The sequence below is a fragment of the Rana temporaria genome, chromosome 5, assembly GCF_905171775.1.
Source record: "Rana temporaria chromosome 5, aRanTem1.1, whole genome shotgun sequence".
Lineage (NCBI taxonomy): Eukaryota > Metazoa > Chordata > Amphibia > Anura > Ranidae > Rana > Rana temporaria.
In genome coordinates, this window is record NC_053493.1 from 139984454 (window position 1) to 139996902 (window position 12449).

General features: G+C 48.0%; 1 protein-coding gene across 3 annotated transcripts in view; it reads left to right on the forward strand.

Annotated features, from left to right (window-relative positions):
- Positions 1–12449, forward strand: part of BBS9 (Bardet-Biedl syndrome 9) — a 514138-nt gene that overhangs the window by 3038 nt on the left and 498651 nt on the right. For all 3 annotated transcript variants that reach the window (XM_040353183.1, XM_040353182.1, XM_040353184.1), the window contains exon 2: positions 3343–3465. The gene's annotated coding sequence lies outside the window, so the exon portion shown is untranslated. The remainder of the gene's footprint in view (positions 1–3342; positions 3466–12449) is intronic.

Genomic DNA, 12449 nt, shown 5'->3' on the forward strand with positions numbered 1-12449 from the left:
CCACCAGTTTCCCCCGAAAAATGCAGCCAGATTGCCCCAAAATTCCACCAGATTGCCCCCCCCTGGCTCTGATAGACACTTCCAAAACACACCCACCGCTGTTATTCAGATGGCTGGTGCTCAACAGGAGGCCGGCCACCTGAATAGTGGGCAGTGGCGACCACAATACATAGATTCATGCAATGCATGAATCTATGTATTGTTGAGTGACGGGTGCAGGAGAGAGGGGGCGGCGCTCCTGCGCCCACTATGGATGCACCGCCACTGGCATCGAGCGGTGAGTGAGGCCAAATTGCACTAGTAGGAGGAGCTTAAAGGGACAATAAATACCAGTAGTGCGATATGTTTGGAGTTCAGGGGTGCCCTATGTACAAAATGCAGTTTCGGGGATGCCCTATGCGCAGAGTTCAGGGGTGCCCTATGTGCAGAGTGCAGAGTTTAGGGGTACACTATGTAAAAATTGTAGAGTGCAGGAGTGTGCTACGTACAGAGTGACGATTTCAGGGGTGTGCTACAGACACAATGCCGGATTTAGGGGTGCGCTATGCACACTGTGCAGGGTTTCACCACCTCCAGCTGAAATAAAGCCCTGGGTGCAAGGGCCACATAAAATGGTCTGATAGGCTGGATTCAGCCCACGGGCCTTGTGTTGGACACATGTGTGTTAGCACATCTTCCTGGCAGCACTCGGCTCATCGGTTTAAATCCCAACACGGCACTGTGTGCCTGGAGTTCTGCCTGTGCGGGTTTCCTCCGGGTTCTCCGGTTTCCTCCTACACTCCAAAGACATGCTGGTCGGTAAATTGGCACTAGAATATGTATGTATGAATGTGAGTTAGGGACCTTAGATTGTAAGCTCCTTTAGGGCAGGGACTGATGTGAAACTGCCGCTCGGCGTTATGTGTTTGTTTTAATTTAGTGCACCTCAGTAGTTGAGACTAAGGCTGCGTTCACATTGCAGCGCGGTGACGGTATAGCCGCGCTATTTGTAGCGCGGCTATACCATCGTGTTTACCGCGATACTCGGGCGCTAGCGGTGAGGTTTTAACCCCCGCTAGCGGTATTACCGCGCTTTCCCATTGATTTCAATGGGAAGGTGCGGTATAGGAGCGGTGAACACACCGCTCCTATACCGCGGTAAAGATGCGGCTAGCAGGACTTTTGGAGCGTTCCTGCTAGCGCATCGCTTCAATGTGAAAGCCTTCGGGCTTTCACATTGAAGACTACAGGGCATGATTTTTCATGCGCTATAGCAGCGCTATTTTTAGCGCTGTACCGCATGAAAAACGCCCCAATGTGAAAGGGGCCTAACTTTAGGATCCATTCACACCAGGTGCTGTGGGACTGCCCCTGGCAGCCTTGCCCAGCACAGTCCCACATCAAAATGCCTGGTTTCCTATCAGGCTAGTTCATGCCATTGTGTTGTAATAGTACAAACTGAAGTAAGGTATGGCATTTTTTTTTTTGAGCACGGTGTGGTTAATAGAACCTAAAAGAGAAGTCTGGTAAAAGCTTGTTTGGCTATACTTTTTATGTGGGTCATAGGAGTGCACTAATTTTGCACTCCTGTGACCCAGAATCAGCTGACAGCGGGCTAAAGTCTACTGTCAGCTGATGTCACAGCCCAATAAGATCCCAACAATGATGTCGGGACCCACCCAGATTCCTGACCAGCAGCTGGCTCAGTGTGTCTTCTATCTACTCCCAGCCTGCTGATTGGACCATGATAGAGCAGTAGGAAACCGATGAGGTCATCTCTGTTTGATCTCTCCTACTATCAGCATGTTCTGTGTTAGAATATTTGCACAGTCTTGTTGCTTCATCTACATTTAATGAATCATTACTTGTAGGGTTGTCCCGATACCATTTTTTTAGGACCGAGTACAAGTACCGATACTTTTTTTCATGTACTCGCCGATACCGAATACCGATACTTTTTTTTAAATGTGTCCCCAAATGCAGCCATGTCCCCCCACATATGCAGCCATGTCCCCCCACATATGCAGCCATGTCCCCCACATATGCAGCCATGTCCCCCCACATATTGCAGCCATGTCCCCCCACATATTGCAGCCATGTCCCCCCACATATTGCAGCCATGTCCCCCCACATATTGCAGCCATGTCCCCCCACATATGCAGCCATGTCCCCCCACATATGCAGCCATGTCCCCCCACATATTGCAGCCATGTCCCCCCACATATTGCAGCCATGTCCCCCCACATATTGCAGCCATGTCCCACCATATATCCAGCCATGTCCCCCCACATATTGCAGCCATGTTCCACCATATATCCAGCCATGTCCCCCACATATGCAGCCATGTCCCCCCAAATATTGCAGCCATGTTCCACCATATATCCAGCCATGTCCCCCACATATGCAGCCATGTCCCCCCATATATCCGGCCATGTCCCCCCATATATCCAGCCATGTCCCCCCATATATCCAGCCATGTCCCCCCCATATATCCAGCCATGTCCCCCACATATACCCAGCCATGTCCCCCACATATATCCAGCCATGTCCCCCACATATATCCAGCCATGTCCCCCACATATATCCAGCCATGTCCCCCCACATATTGCAGCCATGTCCCCCACATATATCCAGCCATGTCACCCACATATATCCAGCCATGTCACCCACATATATCCAGCCATGTCCCCCACATATATCCAGCCATGTCCCCCACATATATCCAGCCATGTCCCTCACATATATCCAGCCATGTCCCTCATATATATCCAGCCATGTCCCTCATATATATCCAGCCATGTCCCCCACATATATCCAGCCATGTCCCTCACATATATCCAGCCATGTCCCTCATATATATCCAGCCGTGTCCCCCACATATATCCAGCCATGTCCCCCATATATGCAGCCATGTCCCCCATACCTAGATGATGCCGCCGCCGCGTTAATCAGCGTGCGGGGAACATTACAGCTTTCGTTTAAATAGCTGTGTTCCCCGCCGCGCCGTGTATAGACACTCCCCCTTGCTCGGGATTGGACAGATCACCCGTCCAATCCCGAGCAAGGGGGAGTGTCTATACGCGGCGGTGAACACAGCTATTCAAACAAAAGCTGTAATGTTCCCCGCACGCAGATTAACGCGGCGGCGGCTTTGCGGTATGCAGCGGCGGTGGGTTTGCGGCGGTGGCGCGTTGCGGCGGCGGGACAAGTATTCGGCCAGGCATCGGGGGCATTTGTGGGAGTACAAGTACACCCGCAAATACTGGTATCGGGACAACCCTAATTACTTGTATAGTATATGTTTCTAATATTTTTGTTTATATTTATTTGTGCAATAATATTGTTTCCTTGTCTTTTGTTTAGAAATCCCTGTATCTTGGATACGTATTGAGAACACAATGACAGGTTTTGCATAATCCATTTTATCCTGCAATAACCAAGTGCCACAGAAATACTACTTTTTCTGCTTCATTCTCATTCGCAGTGGTAAGTGCCCCTGAGACTGTTGATTATTCATGGTTTTGGCTCATTCTCCTCTGTCTTTGAAATGCTATTGCTTAAAAATTGTCCAGAGACATTTCTTAATGCTCAACTCCAGACATATTATTATTATTATTTACGTACTTATATAGCGCCATCAATTTTACGCAGCGCTTTACATATACAATGTACATTCACATCAGTCCCTACCCTCAAGGAGCTTACAATCTAAGGTCCCTAACTCACATTCATATACTAGGGCCAATTTAAGCAGAAGACAATTAACCTACCAGCATGTCTTTGGAGTGTGGGAGGAAACCGGAGTACCCGGAGGAAACCCACGCAGGCACAGGGAGAACATGCAAACTCCAGGCAGGTAGTGTCGTGGTTGGGATTCGAACCAGCAACTTTTTTTACTGCTAGGCGAGAGTGCTAATCACTACACCACTGTGCTACCCATTATTATATATATAAAAAAAAAGACAGATTAAAGTGGTTGTAAATCCCAGATATGACATGAAATATGAACAAAGCATATTCCTCTATCGCAGTGGTCTCCAAACTGCGGCCCGAGGGCCGGATGTGGCCCTTTGCTTGCCTTTATCCAGCCCTTGGAGCACTATCTCTCCCAATGATACGAGACACTATTCTGCCATCTGACACTGACAATGGAGCACCGTTTCTCCCACTGTCACCACTAATGGGGCACCATTCCTCCATATGATACCAGCAATGGGGCACTATTCCTCCCTATGATACCAGCAATGGGGCACTATTCCTCCCTATGATACCAGCAATGGGGCACTATTTCTCCCTATGATACCAGCAATGGGGCACTATTCCTCCCTATGATACCAGCAATGGGGCACTATTCCTCCCTATGATACCAGCAATGGGGCACTATTTCTCCCCCTAATACCAGATGTTTACTCCCACTGATGCCAGGAAAGTTTTCACTCCTGCTGGCCAAAGTGCGGCCCTCCAAGAGTCTGAGGGACAATAAACCGGCCCTTTGTTTAGAATGTTTGGAGACCCCTGCTCTATAGTGTGTACTTGTCTCAATCCAGAACACTAATGCCGCGTGCACACGATCGGAATTTCCGACAACAAATGTTCGATGGGAGCTTGTTGTCGGAAATTCCGACTGTGTGTAGGCTCCATCGGACATTTGCTGTCGGAATATCCGACAACAATAATTTGAGAGCTAGTTCTCAAATTTTTCGACAACAAAATCCGTTCTCGTAAATTCCGAGCACGTGTAGACAATTCTGATGCACACAATTCCACGCATGCTCTGAATCAAGTATGGGACGGAAGCGCTCGGTCTGGTAAAACTGGCGTTCGTAATGGAGAGAGTACATTCGTCACGCTGTAGCGCATGGGTCTTCAAACTATGGCCCTCCAGCTGTTCAGGAGCTACAATTCCCATCATGCCTAGTCATGTCTGTGAATGTCAGAGTTTTACAATGCCCCATGGGATATGTAGTTCCGCAACAGCTGGAGGGCCGTAGTTTGAAGATCCCTGCTGTAGCGGATTGAAAAGCACGAGGCTGAAAAGCACGAATTGTCTCTCACCAAACTTCTACAAACACGAGATTGTCAGAAGGAGCCCAAAGGGTGGCGCACTTGGTACTGGAATTCCCTTTTATAGTGCCGTATGTGTTGTACATCACCGCGTTCTTGGTGATCAGAATTTCCGACAACATTTGTGTGACCGTGTGTGTGCAAGACAAGTTTGAGCCAACATTCCGTCGGAAAAAAATCCACGGTTTTGTCGCATGAATCACTTTTGACAAGCTTTCCTGACACCTGCAGCCCTCTCGTGTACCCATGTCATGCATCCCAGGCTGCCTCAGGGGACTCTACTGCACACGTGCCACTGCTCCTCATGGGGGGGGGGGCAGCTGTCTCTTCCTGGTTCTTGCAGCCGGCCTCTTGATAACTTGCTGCAGCGCATGCACTTCATCAGGGGGCTGGCTGCAAGATCCTGGAAGATGCAGCTGGCCCCCAATGACTTCAGAGTAGAGGATTTCAGTGCAAGACCTGGAGTAAAGCAGCGGAGTGCTGAATCAATACAGAACCCCACTGGGCATGTAAGTTTTTTGTAGGTAACACAGCGAAAAAGTTATAGGGGAAGTGAGGTTTCCCTTGAATGCGCAAGTATGCTTTTAGACAATCAAAGGCCTGTACACACGATCGGATAACCCGACGGGAATTTTGTGATGACCAGAAGTTGTCGGATAATCTGACCGTTTGTACGCTCCATCGGACAATTGTTGTTGGATTTTCCGCCAACAAGTGTTGGATATCATGCTTATAAATTGTCCTCCAACAAATGTGTGTTATCGTATTATCCGATCGTGTGTACACAAGTCCGACACACACAAGTCCAAAGTACAAACATGCATGCTCAGAAGCAATGCTCACCATAACACAACATTAGCAGAAGTTGCCCAAAGGGTGGTGCTAAAGAGCTGAAAAAAACACAAAGTTTTGTGTTTGTTGGCTGACAATTTCTTTGCCTTTTGTATGCAAGACAAGTTCACGGCCAACGCCCTTCAGACAAAAGTTGTACGCTTTGTCCACAGAAAGTCTGATCGTGTGTAAGTGGCTTAAGGGAAGAGCCCAACACCAGCCTGCGGAAATTTATGTAGTGCTTTACATCAGTTCCTGTCTACAAGGAGCTTACAATCTAAAGTCCCTACTTCATATACTAGGGCCAATTTAGAGGGGAGCCAATTAACTAGGGGCAGCCCATCCATTATTGGCGCACGGAGCCGTCCCCCTATCTACGCCACTGCCCCCCCATCCATCTAACGTAGGCTGTTTACCATGTGATCAGCTGGTCATAGCGTAAACAGGAAGAGTCGTTTATTCAGCTTTTCTTCCACTCGGAGTCGTACTGACAGACGCTGATAGATTATTAGTGCAGCCCAGAGCCCACCTTCCCCCCTCGAGGATGCCCACCCAGGACCACCAGGTATGCCCACCCAGGACCACCAGGAATGCCCAGCCTAGACCACCAGGGTTGCCAATCAGTGCTCATTAGAGGTGCCAATCAGTGCTCATCAGTGCCGCTTATCAGTGCGACCTATGAGTGCCCATCAGTGGCATCTATAAGTGCCCATCAGTGCGACATTTCAGTGCCCATCAGTGTTGCCTATCAGTGCGACCTATGAGTGCCCATCAGTGCTGCATATTAGTGCCTCATCATCAGTGCCACCTCATTAGTGCCCGTTAGTTTTATTTGATCAGTGCCTGTCAGTGCAGCCTCATCAGCTCCCATCAGTGAAGGAGAAAACTTAATACAGACAGAAAAATGGTGGGTATATGCCGGGGCTGCGTAATTTCCTAGTGTTGGCGTCAGCCCAGAGATCCCACATTACTCCTTCCTACTCCTTCCTCGTTGGGAAGCTGATGCTGGACCCCTTGTGACTCGCTACATCACAGGGAGCTATGGAGCTGAAGATGGAGCGAGAGGCTTGGATACGGCGAGTAATGCGCATGCGCAGGATTATGGCCAGGGAAACCTACTGAGGGCGGAAATGAAGTACTGGACATATGCAGAACACCTGAGTTGCAATTGCGACGGCCAACAGCAAGCCGGAGCGTTTGCAAAGGACTTATTTATAACAGTAAGAAAGATTTTGGAGCATATTGTTTGTTGCTTGTTGACTGCAAACAACTAGTTGGATTTACATATTGCTCAAATGTTGTATAATTATGAGAGTTTACCAACACTTTAAACAAGGTGGAGTGGTGACCTCACACTCTCCACCTCATCCAATCAGAGAATGCTTTGCATTCATTTAGAAAATGCAAAGCATTCTCTGAATGGCGTCCAGTCGAGTGACCGGCCTCCTGTGTTCACAATGGGCCATATTCTTAAACAAGTTACGCCGGTGTATCTACTGATACACCGGCGTAATTCGAAATTCCCGCCGGCGTATCATTGTTTTGTATTCACAAAACAATATACGCCGGATTTAGGCTCGGATCCGACTAGTGTAAGACACTTACACTGTCGGATCCTAAATGTAATTACTCCGCCGGCCGCTAGGTGGCGTTTACGTTCAGGTCTCATTTGTTTATGGAAATGAGCCTGATACGCCGATTCATGTACGAAATCGTGTCGCGTAACCGTCGCTAACGTCGTTTGCGTAGGCGTAAGGTTACCCTTGCTATATGAGGGGTAACCTTACGCCAGTCCCACGTAGGCCATGTTAAGTATGGCGTCGGGTCCGCGTCGTGTTTTCCCGTCGGGTATGTCGTTTTACTAAGTAGTCCGCGAATACGACTTTACGTCAATGACGCACACGTCGGCGTCATTGACGTTTTACACCGAGAACTGGAGCATGCGCACTGGGCTATTTTAAGCCTGGCGCATGCGCAGTTCGTTAGAATCGGGGGCGCGCTTAATTTAAATACAAGCCGCCCCCTTGGATTTACGCGGCCATACGCCGGGCCATTTACACCACGCCGCCCCAAACTACGGAGCAAGTGTTTGGGGAATACAGCACTTGCTCCTGTAGGTTGGGGCGGCGTAGTGTAAATGGCTTACGCGCCGCCCGCCCAAAAACTACGGGAATATGGCCCAATGAATCCATCTGCTCAGCACAGGATCAGGGAGCTAGTGGAGACCACTTGAGTAGCGGTGTCTACAGCAGTGATTTCCAACTTTCAGGAATATTGGCCAGGTGTTGTCTATACAGAGTGACATTGGTTGAAGTTGGACTAACGTAACTATGTAAAAATATACCATACCAGCAATTATTCAAACCCACAACGGTAATATCAGTCTGTACAGTATATGCAGTAAAGTATGCTTGTTATACTCACTGTGGAGGTTAATCCTCAGCATTGTGTAAAAAGGCTGTTTGATCACGTGTTCTCTGATCCTCCCCTTCTTCCACAGTCCCCAATCCATCTACAGATAGTACAGAGCCTTGGGGGCACTCTGCACATGCTCAGTTTATGTGTATTGTTTTAATTTTTTTTGGGAGGGTGGATGTGATCAGCACAGGGCCAATCAGCACCGTCCAGATGGAGGATCAGGGGTCATGCAGCCTCATAGGACAGTCAGAGGAGAATGAAACTCCTCCTACAAGCTTTAGGTCCCTTTCACACTTGTGCGACCTGAAAGTCACGTGACTTTGCCGCAATTTTTCCTACGACTTTGACACGTATTGAAGAAATGTCTGTTTAATCTTGAGGTCAATGGACCTCAGGTAGCATCATAGTCGGATCAAAGTAGTGCAGGGACTACTTTGAAGTGCCTGTGACTTGAAGCTACACAGATATAAATGGTACTCATTGGAAATCATGGGGTACGACTGGTCATGTGACCTTGTATTCCCAAGTCCCACAAGTGTGAAAGGGGCCTTAACCAGACACTGTTAGAAGTTGCAAGACTGCTCTAACTGCTGATGAGAAAATCTATTTAGCAGTTTATATTTACAAAACGTATTGCATTTGCATATTCTGAGTACTGTGGGAGACCAGATATAGTGAATGCAGGGTCCTGGATTTAGTAACACTCTAGGCTCCATTCACACCTAGGCGTTTGAAATCACTGCAATTCTGCCTGGGCTTCCAAATCGCGGCAAGCTTTTGCAATGCCATTAAGAAGTAACGGCATTGCAAATGCGTTCTGTGTTTTGCCGCGATTTGTAATTGTGGGCAGAATTACAGTGATTCCGCCCACAATTCCAAATGCCTAGGTGTGAATGGAGCCTTAAAGGGGTTGTAAAGGTTTGTTTTTTATTTTCCAAATAGGGTCCTTTAAACTAGTGCATTGTTGGTTCACTTACCTTTTCCTTCGATTTCCCTTCTAAATGTTTTTTTCTTTGTCTGAATTTCTCACTTCCTGTTCCTCCTCAGTAAGCTTGCCCCCATCATCTGAGCTGTTCTGCCTGGAGGTTAGTCGGCGTGCTCGCCCCCTCCCTTGGGACTACATACCAGTGGGAAGACGCTGTGAACACAGCATGTAGGATGTAGTCCAGGGCTTGACAAATTTGCTTGAAATCTAGGAGCCAGCTAAAAAAGTTAGGAGCCAGGTTGCGTTTGATGGCATGGCACAGTGGTGACAATTGATGGGACAGTGGCTGCATTTGATGGCATGGCTCAGTGACTGCATTTGATGGGATGGCACAGTGGTGACAATTAATGGCACAGTGGCTGCGTTTGATGGCATGGCACAGTGGTGACAATTGATGGCACAGTGGCTGCGTTTGATGGCATGGCACAGTGGTGACAATTGATGGCACAGTGGCTGCGTTTGATGGCATGGCACAGTGGTGACAATTGATTAAACACAGTGGCTGCATTTGATGGCATGGCACAGTGACTGCATTTGATGGGATGGCACAGTGGTGACAATTGATGGGCACAGTGGCTGCGTTTGGCATGGCACAGTGGTGACAATTGATGGGCACAGTGGCTGAGTTTGGCAAGGCACAGTGGTGACAATTGATGGCACAGTGGCTATGTTTGATGGCATGGCACAGTAGTGACAATTGATGGGCACAGTGGCTGCAAAGTGAACACTATCAATATGCCTGTGCTGTGCCCTAACTCAGTGTTGCTAGTGTGAACCATAAGTGCAAAAATCCTATATAGTTATGGCATAACTATATAGGATTTCTTTATCGTTACATCACGGGACACAGAGCGGCATTCATTACTATATGGGTTATATGGAGTACCTTCAGGTGTAGACACTGGCAATCTTCAAACAGGAAATGCCCCTCCCTATATAACCCCCTCCCATAGGAGGAGTACCTCAGTTTTTACGCCAGTGTCTCAGAAAGTAATCTCTACCCTAATCAGAGCCAGGAAACCGGTCTCTAGGGTGATTTATCACAGGGTCTGGAAGGCCTATATAGGCTGGTGCGAGTCCAAGCTATGGCTTCCTCGCAAGTTCACCATAGATAGAGTTTTAAGTTTTCTCCAGCTAGGAGTGGATAAAGGATTGGCATTAAGCACAATCAAAGGACAGATTTCTGCCCTGTCAGTGTGGTTTCAGCGGCCGCTGGCCACCCACTCGCTGGTTAAGACCTTCCTTCAAGGGGTCTTACGTATTAAACCTCCAGTTAAATCCCCGCTTTGTCCGTGGGATTTAAATCTTGTTCTGTCGAGTTTACAGAAACAACCGTTTGAGCCGTTGGCTGAAGTTCCTTTGGTTCTACTGACAAGGAAGTTGGTGTTTTTGGTTGCCATAGTTTCCGCAAGAAGAGTTTCGGAACTGGCAGCCTTATCCTGTAAGGAACCATATCTTATATTTCATAAGGACAAGGTCGTTCTCCGCCCTCATCCTTCCTTCTTACCGAAGGTCATATCCAGTTTTCATTTGAACCAGGATTTGGTATTACCATCCTTCTTCCCTAAACCTACTTCCAGAAAGGAAGGGTTGCTGCATACCTTGGATATTGTCAGGGCCATGAAGGCCTATCTTAAAGCTACAGAGAAGATCCGGAAAACAGATGTGCTGTTTATTCTACCGGATGGGCCCAAGAAGGGGCAGGCAGCTGCAAAGTCCACCATTTCTAGGTGGATTAAGCAATTGATCACTCAGGCCTACGGCTTGAAAGGGTTGCCTCCTCCAGTATCATTAAGGGCTCATTCTACTAGAGCCATGGGCGCCTCCTGGGCAGCACACCACCAGATCTCTATGGCTCAAGTTTGCAAGGCGGCAACCTGGTCTTCTGTCCACACATTTACAAAATTCTACAAGTTGGACGTAAGAAGGAATACTGATACTGCCTTCGGGCAGGCAGTGCTGCAGGCTGCAGTTTGAGACCCTCGGATTCCGGGGGCTCCTCTTTTTTTGAGTTAAATTTAAAATTTAAGATTATTTTTCTCAAATAAGTTGGATTTATTATGATTTGAGTATATCTCTAAATTAAATCCTTTTGTCTTGGAGATGTTCTCCCTCCCCTCATTGTAAGCATTGCTTTGGGACATCCCATATAGTAATGAATGCCGCTCTGTGTCCCGTGATGTAACGATAAAGAAAAAGAGATTTTTAATACAGCTTACCTGTAAAATCTTTTTCTTGGAGTACATCACGGGACACAGAGCTCCCACCCCTCTTTTGAGGACCATTTTGGGAGGCATACTGCTTGCTACAAAACTGAGGTACTCCTCCTATGGGAGGGGGTTATATAGGGAGGGGCATTTCCTGTTTGAAGATTGCCAGTGTCTACACCTGAAGGTACTCCATATAACCCATATAGTAATGAATGCCGCTCTGTGTCCCGTGATGTACTCCAAGAAAAAGATTTTACAGGTAAGCTGTATTAAAAATCTCTTTTTTTGCACTTATGGTTCACACTAGCAACACTAATAACTGTTATGGTTTTAAAAGTATTGTCTTTTTTTCCCCTTACCTTTAACCTTGATCTCACAGAGCGCGAACAGCATGTGCAGCCTCCGGCCCGCTCCTTTCCTGTGACTCCCCGTGGCACCGCCCCCTCAGAGAAATTCCCCAATCCCCCACCCGCAGCCTCTGCTTGTATCATCGGCTACATGACAGTTATCCATACCGCCCGATGCATAGGCCGCAAAGCCGCGGCCTCAATTAGCGGCACAAACGCGGTTGTGGGGGGATGCGCTCTCAGGATACCCCAGCTCTGCTGCCATGGGCGCCAGGTCGATAATTCTAGGCGCAACGGCGACCTGGCGCCCGGAATTTGTCGAATTCTGATGTAGTCCCAAGGGAGGGGGCGAGCACGCTGGTTAACCCCCAGCCAGAACGGCTCGGATGATGAGGAGAAACAGGAAGTGAGAAATTAAAACAAAGAATAAAAACAGGTGTGAGGTGTGCCTCTTTGTGTCTGTGTAAATCCAGGAAGTGAACAGGCATCAGCTTCAGCTGCCCACAGTTAAAATGGCTGCAGCCAGACTCAGTGGAGGGAGATTTCTGCAGCATATTTGGCAAGTACAGAATCACAGCATATATAAAATAATATGCAAAGTGGTTGGAAGGAAGC